The sequence below is a fragment of the Nicotiana sylvestris genome, chromosome 2 (assembly GCF_000393655.2).
Source record: "Nicotiana sylvestris chromosome 2, ASM39365v2, whole genome shotgun sequence".
Lineage (NCBI taxonomy): Eukaryota > Viridiplantae > Streptophyta > Magnoliopsida > Solanales > Solanaceae > Nicotiana > Nicotiana sylvestris.
The window spans coordinates 153,763,703-153,775,806 of record NC_091058.1 but is presented as its reverse complement, the minus strand read 5'-3'; positions in this window follow the sequence as shown (position 1 = coordinate 153,775,806).

The following is a 12,104-nucleotide window of genomic DNA, read 5'->3' as shown; positions in this document are numbered from 1 at the left end:
CCTCTAAATCCACTATTTTGGTTCCCGACCGTACTTAGCTGTGACTTTAAGCAGAGTAGAAGTAACAGACAATGTTTGCACATAAGGAATACAAATAAGTTGAAAGTTTTGAAAGAAAAGAGAGAAAAAAAGACATAAGTGGTTTTGGAAAGAAAAGATTGATTGAAGAAAACATTACTTTTAAGAATACATCACATCGTATAAATAAAATAAAAGGTCCTAGGTTTAAATACAATATGGATCACCTCGGTGTAATACCCAGCAATCATTCTCACATGAGATATTAGCGCATCGGTCATCATATCCATATTCTACCCTTCCCACCCCGTTAAGGTATTAAACGCGATTAGTCTCATTTACTTATTGCATGCTAATACTCGTCCCAACCTATCAGTCCTGGGGTTTTGGGACTTCTAATCCTAAGGGGAGGAGGAAGGTAAGTATGGGCATATATGGAGTTGCAAAAGGATAAAATACTAGGGCGTCAATCAAAACAAATAGCAAATGAATAGGGAATGAAACAAACACGCTAAAGGCTCATATAATCCCCATAAATCACATAGCAACTAGTTTAGCATGTCTTACGTGTACTGATTTGGTCTTTAAAAACTTAAACAGCGAACAGATTGGTTCAACACGTAGAGTTGGATAAAAAGTCTGCATTAGGCAGCCCGGATCCAATTGTCAGAAATTGAAGTATTTTAAGCGAGTCATTTAGGAAAAAAAAGCACTGTTTTCATAAAGGACCTAACGCAGAATAGTTTAAGATAGAAGGTTGAAAATTTGCAGATGTCCAGAGATGACTTGAAAATCAGCAGAATTGTTTAAGTGAAACTACAGTAGAGTTATGAAGAAAAGTTTTCGAAAGTGAAAAGACCTTAAAGGAATAGTGAGTTAAAGACTGTTTTGAAATAGTAGCTTCGTGAGATGAATAAAGTTAGGCAGAGGGTTAAAGGAACCGTTTCAGAAAAAAAAAAGATGCAAGTTTAGAAAATTTAAGAGCATTGCAAATTTGTAAGAGTTTCAAAAGCAAACAGATTTGGAAGAGTTTTTTGTTGACAAAGTTTGAAGCCAATTGACAGATTATTCTTACTTAAACACATTAGGCGAGTTTGATCTCCTATAGGCATGGTATCTACATCTTGATTTTTTAAGGCTCGTTACTGTTATTAAACGTTAAGAAAAAGAGTATTTGATTACCCTACGGTTTGCCTAACGTTTCGCGTGTTCCCTATAGGCATGATTTCTATATGTAATTAGTTGATTATTAGGTCCTATAGTCAGGATTTCTAATGATTGGCAACATGGTTGAACATTAAAAGCCTATAGACATGATCTCTAGGTGATTGAATGAAAGGAATGCAAAAGCCTATAGACATGATCTCTAGGTGATTGAATGAAAGGAATGTAAAAACCTATAGACATGATTTCTAGGTGATTTATACGTTTAACCTATAGACATGATATCTAAGTGATTAAACAATAATATTGATCCTATAGGTATGGTATCTACCCTTTAACATATGCAAGTAAATATAAACCCCCTCCCATAGCCTTTACTAATATTTCCCCGAATTTTTTTTTTTACAAAAATATTACAGAACCAGAAGAAAGAAGGTAAACAAAAATACATCACAGCCTACAGCTTGATCCGAGCAGCCTAATTCAATCTTAATATCTAATAACATGTGTTCCACTAAATCCAGATTCCAGAATCCAAGGCCTTCTCTTATTCATAGTGTTTCAAAGTTCCAAGGAGCTTCAAGAGCCCAGGCAATGCTTACACTCTGAAGAGTAAATATTGTAACAAAATAGTGCAAGTGTAGAATTACCAACCCTCAGACATCCAAGTTCAGAGGGAACTCCAGGGTCCCTAAGCATGTCTTACCAAAGGGGGGTAGAACTTAGGAACTAGGAATGAGTGCAAAGTGAGAGGGGAACCATAGCAGAGGGTGGTCATGCCCAGCCATGGCATAGGCTGGCACACCCCTAACCCTTTGCTTAGGTCAACAAATAGGAGCAGACTCTGGGGAGTCAAACTTAGGGTCTGAGTGGTGATTAGGACACTACCAGACCCAAGTTAAAGCTTAACACATAAAGGGGAGAGGAAATGGGAAAGCATTTGAGTAGAGACTCAGGAGAGTCTGATTCTGGATCATGGTTAGCAATATCAGATGCTGCCATGATTCAGAACAGTACTAGCACACAAAAGGGAATAGGGGAAGGGATTTCCATACAGAAGCATACACTGACATTAAAAAAATATAAGAAAGCATAGCAGACTGCAGATGCAAGGACATAGAAGAACATGCCACAGAACATAAACACACAGTGAAGAATGTGTAGAAGAAGAAAAGTGAATACACATAGTAGGAGAGTATTATTTAACTTAGAAGTACATACCAATTTTCAGTTCTAGTACAACAGAGAAACAACAACAAGTAGACAGCCAGACAGTTAGCAGGAACAATTCAAAACTTCAGCAAGTACTTGGGAGTTTAGAGGAACTCCAGAATGTTCAGACAGTAGGAGATAAGGGAGCAGAGTGCTCAGTAGAGAGATAGTAGTAGAGAAAGTGGTAATAGAGAGAGTAGTAGTAAAGAGAGTAGTAGCCAGTAAAGACAGAGATGATTGTGTGTTGCAAAGGTGCAGAAAAGTGTTCTGAGAATTGTGTTGTGTTCGAGTGTTTGTGTAAAAAAACTGTCTTAGAACTTGTGAGAGCTGTGAGCTTTTATAGTGCAAAAACGAGTTGGAAAGAAGGCAAGGAAATAAAATCTCAGTCAATCAAATAAAATCTCCCTTAGTCAAAGGGATTTGATTTCAAACGAGAGTGGTAATAAAGGGAAGAAAAACCTTTCATAGTAGAAATAATAAAGGGTTGGTTCATACAGAGTCTATTTAAGGTAAGAAACTATAGTACACGATTTTGAAAGAATAAGGAAACAAAGTAATCAAACAGCCGGAAAGTTTTAAAAGCTTTGAATGAACTTAGTCAGGAAAATAGGGAAGAGGCTAAGTTGTAAAAAATCAGTAGCAAATCAATCGAGCCTCAGTAAAAGGAGATTGAAATCAATCACAAGCTAATAGTATCAATTCAAAAAGAACAAAACCCTCGTATATAAGCATGCTAGTATCAAGCAAGAAAGAAAGATTGGCATAAACAGTTTTAGAATCATAAGCAAAAAAAGGAAAGCAAGTTTCAGTTCAGTCTATGAACTCAGCACAAATTTGAGAGCCTAGGGTTTCTAGAGTAGAACCCTAGAACCAAAAGCTCGCAAAATCCCCGAATAGGGTTTCAGTCCGAGTAGGACACACAAAAAGAGAAGGCAAACTCAACAAGCTTGGGGAACTCTTTCAGAATTCCCTGAGGAAATACACAGACATACGTAGCAATCAAAAGCAGTAGAGTGCAAACTAAAACTAACCAGTTCAGAAGAGAGAAGAGATGCCATAGAAGTTTAGGAAGTAGTAAAAGAAGAAAGTTCAATAACCCAAATAAATCCAGTAAGAGTAAACACTTTCAGCAGCAGAAATAGAAAAGGGACAGGCAAGATAGGCGTATAAACATGCTTATAGAAAAATCAGTAGAAGCACTAATAGAACAAAGGCAGAGAGACATGCATAATAACAGCAAATCATAAGAAACAAACGAAAACCCCTAAAGCATTGCATGAACACACAGATTCACATAAAGAAAGAAGGAGAAGAAGAAGAATCGTTTTAGGATTTTTGAAAACCCTAATTTGAACAGACTAAATTTAAAAAGGGAAAATTATGGGAAATCGTTAAAACATCGAATAAAGCATAGATCTGCTACATATCTAAGAAAATAAGGAAAGAAAAACCTCGAATCAAGCTTTTAGGGTTTCTCGGAAACCCTAGAGATGAGAAGGCCTGGAATGGTTTGGTCTCTGAACGAGTTTAGGCCGTGCTAAGCCTTGTCAAAGCTCGAACATGCCGGAACGGGGCCGGGGAAACAAAAGGAACTCAGGTCTGCAGAGGACCTGAACAAGCCTGTTGAATTTCGAATCCTCGAAAAACCTTGAATAATCATGGTTTGGGAGTGAAGGGAAGAGAGAACAGGCCGTCCATGGCCTGAGAAGCCATGGACTCCGGTGAGAACTAGCCGGAGACGACGATAGAGGCGTCTAGGGTTTTGAGTGTTAGAGAGCATTTGAGAGGATGAGTGAATTCGGGGGCGGCTACTTTGGAGAAATGATTAGGGTTAGGGGCTGGGGCGGAATTAAAAAAGGAAAGAAAGAACGAGGGCCATTGATTAAAACAATCAACGGCCAGGATTTAAAGGTTCAATTGTGGCTAAAATTGAAATGGAAATGGGCCAGCTTTTAAATAGCCATTTTTCCTCTTTTTAATTAATTAAAATAGTTAAAAATAATTTTAAAACAAATTGAAAGCACAAAACTAATTGATAATATATAAACATTAGTCTAAAAATATCTGGAACAATTTTATAATTATAAAACGCAGTTAATTATAAATATAGGCCATAATTGCAATTTCATGCAATTAAGCTTTAGAAATTCCGAATAAATTTGTAAAAATATGCAAAAATCATATTAATTATATTTTGGTGTAAATATGAGAATTAAATAAGTTATTCATCAAAAAATGATAACTTTGCGAATGATTTTGGATTTTTGTGGTATTAAAATAGGCAGTAAATTGGTTTAAAAATCACAAAAAATACCAAAACTCTTGGGTGTGCTTATATATGCACATATATGCTATTTTGAAAATATTTTGGGTATAAAATACATGGGGAAAAATTGGTTATCAACAGCTGCCCCTCTTTACACGAGGAGGATGAACGAGTTGTCGGGTAAAGACAAGATGGCCAATTTTGACCGGAAACGGTGATTGAAAAAGAACTTTGGCCGCACTTTGGTTTATGAGATGCCTACATATTCATGGTTTCACAGGAATCAGGCCACATGTAGTTTAGGAACCATTGACGGAATGTGTTGATGGAGATTTGAAAAGACGGACGCGATGGTCAGATTTAAAAGGTGTTTGGAGTCAAATAGATTGCAGAGAACCGGAGCGGGATCACTTCTGCTGAGACGGCCGTTCGCTAGCCGGTGTACCTGTAGATGAGCAGATGCACATATTGTGCGTAATTTAAACATGATGCAAATTCCCGTTGGACCATGAATGCTGTCTTTGGACGGTTAGGATGACGTCCTCAGACTATGATGTCCTGGGTCATGAAGAGCATAAAATAAAGATTCGCAGGCCATGAAATGGTGTTCTCGGGCTATGCAGATGGTGCCTCCGAACTATGACACCTTTGAATAAGTTGGTGATTTTTCAGCCCATGAGAAGGTGGCAATCTTTCAGCCGAATGAATGCAAAGAGTGGCAATTTTTCAGCCAAGGCATGAATTTGAATGCAGGTGGCGATATTTCAGCCGAAGCGAGAATTTAAATAAAGTGGCGATATTTCAGCCATGTTGGATGGAGACAGAGCTTAGTCTCGAAAGGCAAATAGATAGCCTTATGCAATATGGAGGTAGAGCTTAACCTCGAAAGGCAGAGAATAGCCTTATGCAAAATATAGATAGAGACAGAGCTTAGTCTCGGAAGGCAGATAGATAGCCTTATGCAATATGGAGGTAGAGCTTAACCTCGAAAGGCAGAGAATAGCCTTATGCAATATGGATGGAGACAGAGCTTAGTCTCGGAAGGCAGATAGATAGCCTTATGCAATATGGAGGTAGAGCTTAACCTTGAAAGGAAGGGAGTAGCCTTATGCAAAATGCAGATGGAGACAGAGCTTAGTCTCGAAAGGCAGATAAGTAGCCTTATGCAGGATGGAGGTAGAGCTTAACCTCGGAAGGCAGAAAAGTAGCCTTATGCAAAATGCGGATGGAGACAGAGCTTAATCTCGAAAGGCAGAAAGTAGCCTTATGCAATGCAGGAATGTAAAGGAGCAAATAGTAGTAATTTTCTTAGCTGATAGGCGGTTGCGATATCATGACTGCTGGGGATTGTTGGGTGTAGATAGTAGACCTTTGTGAGTTGAGTGATTGTTTCGAGGGTTTCGACTTTAAAGAGTGAATGCGTTTTGCATTGCGATCTGAGTTCCTGCATCCAAAGAAAAATCGTGAGTTCTGTAGAGGGGGAAGGTTAGTTCGTATCCCTTGGCTCCTGACGTTACGTATCATTGGGGTAGCATTGCTAAACGACGGTGATGCAAATGATGTTTATGCATGATTCAGTAAATGTAATGGTAAGTATATATATTTTGAAAAAAATGATTTTATTTTGGATGAACCAACAACTGCAACGTGGTTCAAGACACGACAACCTTGCTTGCTCCGAAATTTTGAGGGTCCTCCCCAAAATCCTGCCCCAGTTCACTGGGCTGGCGCTGCTGACGACTGTGCTGAATAACTAAAAGCGGATCGATTCTAGAATTTTGAGGGTCCTCTCAAAATTTTGCCCCAGTTTACTGGGTTGATGTTGATGCGAAAGCCGACAAACTGACTTCGGAATTTTGAGGATCCTCCTCAAAATTCTGCCCCAGTTCCAATAGCAGGGAAAATGGAATTTTTATTAAAATGTGACCGAACCCATAGGGCTGCCTACGTATCCCCTCTTAAACGAGAATCAGGTCAGGCATAGTTCAAATTACATCATAAAGAAAATCATACAATCAAATGTAGTATCTCTTTACTGCGTCTGAGTTGATCGGCTTCGACCAGACTTCTCCGTCTATTTCTGCAAGAATAAGGGCTCCTCCGGTTAGAACTCGGTGAACCATGTATGGGCCCTGCCAATTGGGAGAGAATTTCCCTTTGGCTTCGTCTTGATGTGGAAATATCTTCTTCAACACCAGCTGTCCTGGTGTAAACTTCCTTGGTTTAACTCTCTTGTTGAAGGCTCTGGACATTCTGTTCTGGTATAACTGATTGTGACAGACTACATTCATCCTCTTTCCATCTATGAGGGCTAACTGCTCGTAGCGACCTTTTACCCATTCTGCGTCATCTAACTCGGCTTCTTGTATGATCCTTAATGATGGAATTTCTACCTCAGCGGGAATGACCGCCTCTGTACCATAAACCAGCATGTAGGGAGTTGCCCCGGTTGATGTGCAAACTGTGGTACGATAACCCAATAAGGCGAATGGCAACTTCTCATGCCATTGTTTGTGCCTCTCGATCATCTTCCTTAGTATCTTCTTGATGTTTTTGTTGGCCACTTCTACGGCTCCATTCATCTGCGGTCTATAAGCCGTAGAGTTCTTGTGTATGATCTTGAAAGTCTCACACATTGTTTTCATCAGGTCGCTGTTAAGATTGGAACCGTTGTCGGTGATGATTGACTCTGGAATTCCAAACCGACAAACAATACGGTCGCGGACGAAATCTGCTACCACCTTCTTGGTAACTGCTTTGTATGATGCTGCTTCAACCCATTTAGTAAAATAATCAATTGCTACCAAGATGAACCTGTGCCCGTTTGACGTGGTAGGCTCGATTGGACCAATAACATCCATTCCCCAAGTGGCGAACGACCATGGTGAGCTTGTTGCATTAAACTCGTTTGGAGGCACTTTTATCATATCTGCATGTATCTGACATCGATGGCACTTTCGGACATACTGGATGCAGTCTGTTTTCATAGTCATCCAGAAATATCCTGCTCGGAGTATCTTCTTTGCTAAAACAAAACCATTCATGTGTGGTCCGCAGGTCCCTGAATGTACTTCCTCCAATAACTTGGTTGCTTCCCTTGCATCGACACACCTTAGTAAACCCAAATCAGGAGTCCTCCTATACAAGATTCCTCCGCTGTGAAAGAAATTATTGGATAGTCTCCGAAGCGTGCGTTTCTGGGTAGCATTGGCAAGCTCTGGATATTCTCCTGTGGTCAAATACTCTTTGATGTCGTGGAACCATGGTTTCCCGTCGGCTTCTTCCTCAACATGAGCACAATAAGCTGGTTGGTCATGAATATTGACCTGGATGGGGTCAATGAAATTTGTATCTGGATGCTGAATCATAGATGACAAAGTGGCAAGTGCATCGGCAAACTCATTCTGTACCCTGGGAACTTGCTGGAATTCCACCTTTCTGAACCTCTTTCTCAATTCCTATATGAGATGCAGATAAGGGAGTATCTTGGGATTCTTGGTTGCCCATTCTTCTCGAACCTGATGTATGAGTAGGTCCGAGTCTCAGATTACTAGTAACTCCTGAATGTTCATATCAATGGACAATTTAATCCCTAAAATGCAGGCTTCATATTCGGCCATGTTGTTGGTGCATGGGAACCTGAGCTTGGCGGATACCGGGTAATGCTGACCGGTTTTTGATACCAAGACTGCTCCTATGCCAACTCCTTTGAAATTTGTAGCTCCGTCGAAGAACAACCTCCAACCATCATAGGATTCTGCAATATCTTCTCCTATGAAAGATACCTCTTCATCGGGAAAATACATTTTTAGGAGCTCGTATTCTCTGTCTATGGGATTTTCGGCGAGATGGTCCGCCAAGGCTTGCCATTTGATTGCTTTCTGGGTCACGTAAACAATGTCGAATTCACTTAGCAGGATCTGCCACTTGGCGAGCTTGCCAGTGGGCATGGGCTTCTGGAAGATATACTTCAGAGGGTCCATTCTGGATATGAGATAAGTAGTGTAAGAACATAAGTAATTCCTCAACTTCTGCGCGACCCAAGTCACAGCAAGTGCGTTCTAAAAGAGAATACCGGGCCTCGTACGGTGTGAACTTCTTACTGAGATAGTAGATGGCTTGCTCCTTTCTCCCCGTTTCTTCATGTTGCCCCAAAACACAACCAAATGCTCCATCCAACACTGCGAGATAGAGCAAGAGGGGTCTCCCTGGTTCAGGCGGAACCAAGACTGGCGGCGTAGACAAGTATTCCTTGATTCTGTCAAAAGCCTTTTGACATTCATCGGTCCATTTGGTGGCGGCATCCTTCTTCAGCATTTTGAAGATGGTTTCACAAATGACAGTAGACTGAGCTATGAATCGGCTGATATAGTTGAGTCTTCCCAGGAAACTCATCACGTCCTTCTTGTTCTTTGGCGGCGGCAATTCTTGGATAGCTTTGACCTTTGTTGGATCCAATTTTATTCTTCGACGACTCACGATGAAACCCAATAATTTTCCAGCAGGAACCCCGAATGCACACTTGGCGGGATTCAGTTTCAAATTGTACCTTCTCAACTTGTTGAAGAACTTTCGCAAGTCTTCCATATGATCTGCAGCTTTCCTAGATTTGATGATGACGTCATCCACATACACCTCGATCTCTTTGTGTATCATGTCGTGAAAGATGGTATTCATGGCTCTCATGTAGGTAGCACCATCATTTTTCAATCCAAACGACATCATTCTATAACAGTACATCCCTTATGGCGTGATAAACGCCGTTTACTCTGCATCTTCTTCATCCATCCATATCTGATGTTATCCAGCGAAACAATCAACGAATTACTGTAGCTCATGCTTCTTTGGAAAGTTGTCTTTGGGACTGGCCCGGTTGAGATCCCGGTAGTCGACACAGACTCTAACCTTCCCATCCTTCTTTGGTACCGGCACGATGTTGGCTAACCATGTCGGATATTCTACCACCCTGAGAACCCTGGCTTTGACTTGCTTAGTAACCTCTTCTTTAATATTCAAACTCATGTCTGGCTTGAACTTCCTGATTCTACTTTACCGGCGAACATGTAGGATCTGTTGGCAACTTGTGAGCCACAATGGATGTGCTGAGGCCAGTCATATCGTCATAAGACCATGCAAAGATATCCTCATACTCTTTTAGGAACTCTGTGTACTCTTTCTTTTCTGATGGCGACAAATGTGCGTTGATATGTGTTTCCTTGACATTCTCAGTATCACCCAAATTAACGACTTCGGTCTCATCTAGATTAGACTTAGGCCTATTCTCAAAGTTTTCGACCTCTCTGACAACCTCTTCTAGTATATCATCCTCTTCTGAATCTATATCTATTTGTTGCATTGCCTCGTTGCAAGTCACAGTTGTTGGTTCATCATCAAGATATGTAAGAGTAACGCTGTGTAAAACAAAGTAAATGATAGAGAAAAGTAATAAGGGTGCAATATATAATGAATTTGAAATGCTTTGATTGAAATTCATAATCGTTCGAGACATCATAGCTCTTTTGGAAAGTAAAGACAATGCAGAAAGGAAAAGCAACTAGAAAATAAAGATGCGATGCATGATGCTCGTTCAACCTTGCTACCCCGAAGATGTCCGGGCACTGGTGGTCCTAACCGACCAATTGGTGAGGCGCTCCCCTCGGTTCACGCTTGAATGGAAGTGCCTTCCTCCCCTTCCTCCTTGAAGATAACACAACAATTCATATCATCTTCCAGAAACAGGTTCTTTATTGCTACTAGTGCCTCGTCTTCCTCTGATCCGTACAAAGTGTCGGTTGGCTGAAAAGTCTGCTCCAACTGAGGTATAGGGTGCTCCAGCGTATAGTATAGTCCGCTCCATGAAGGTGACCAGTGGTTGAACTCATCCCAAGTGTACTCATACCCTAGGCCAAAAGTGGTACCGTGCTTCTTCAACTTGTTAGGTTTGGTGATACCCTGCAGGTTCTAGCCAAGTCCTTTTCCGGGTTCATACCCGCTCCAATTCAGGTTGCTTTCGATCTTGCTATCACACCAATTGTCTTTGTCTACAGCATTGACCCACTCGATATGGTGGTACGTTTCTCCTCCTATCCTTCTTCTGCCTCCGATCATCGGAATGGTTTGGCGACTGTATATAGGGTTGCTACCATCGCCATGAATGATTACTTCCTGATAATTCCATTCAAATTTTACAGCTTGATGCAAAGTTGATGCTACAGCCCAGCGGCGTGGATCCAGGGTCGTCCCAGCAACAAATTGTAGGATGCTGGTACGTCAATGACTTGGAACTCGACATCAAACCAGGTGGGTCCCATCTATAGGCATAGGCTAATTTCTCTAATGGTGGACCTCTGAGATCCATCAAAAGCTTTGACACTGATAGCCCCATCTCTGACCTCGTGCAATCCCTTACCCAATGTTCTCAGAGTTATCAATTGACAAATGTTGAGGCTGGATCCCCCGTCGACTAAAATCCTGGTGATAAAGTGATCCTCGCATTGCGCAGTGATATGCAACGCCTTGTTGTGACTAAGCTCATCTGGTGGTAACTCATCCTCGTGGAAGGTGATCTTGTGGCTTTCCAACACCTGTCCCACCATATTCTCCACTTCGCCTCCTGTTATGTTGCTGGGAACATAAGCTTCACTTAGTATCTTCATTAAGGCATTTTTATGTGTCTCAGAGCTTTGCAGAAGGGCCAAGATAGAAATCTGTGCCGGTGTTTTGTTTAGTTGTTCAACGACTGAGTACTCCTTGGCCTGTATCTTTCTCCAAAGGTCATCGGGCCCAGTTTCGACAGGACGTCCAGAGGCTTGCTTGCTGGACTCGGCTAAATGTTCTGGGGTGTATACCCTGCCTGTTCTAGTCATGCCCTGTGCGGCGACCGCTTCACCGGTATGTGTCTTCCCTTTCCTTCTAGCCTCAGCTGTGTAATCCTAAGGTATGGCTTTCGACTTGAATGGGGTCATGTCTGTCAAGGAAACCGGAATGGGCACTCTTTGAGGTAACACAACAATTTCAAACGGTGCGGGGGCCTTTGGAATCCCAAACTCAACCTCAATCAGTTTTGGCACCTTTGCAGGCGGTGCTTCAAACTCGAGTGGCACAGACACATTTACCCCATCCTCCTTAGAAGGCTGAATCTGAACAACAATGGGATTGAGGGTAACCTCTGGTTTCTGAGGTTTATCACCTTCAACTATCAACCCGATTGACCCTTTGGGGTCCCAATCGTCTTCAATCTCAACCATATGGATGCCCCCGCCCTTATGGTCAGGAAGGGGGGTTGTTGCGGACATTAGGAGCGGGCTCCTTTGCTATAATGATCTTGTTGTCAATCAGGTTCTGAATCTTGTCTTTCAACGAGCGACACTGGTCGATGGTATGGTCCTTCATCCCGGAATGGTATGCGCAAGTTTTGTTTGGGTTGATCCATTGGGAAAGATTT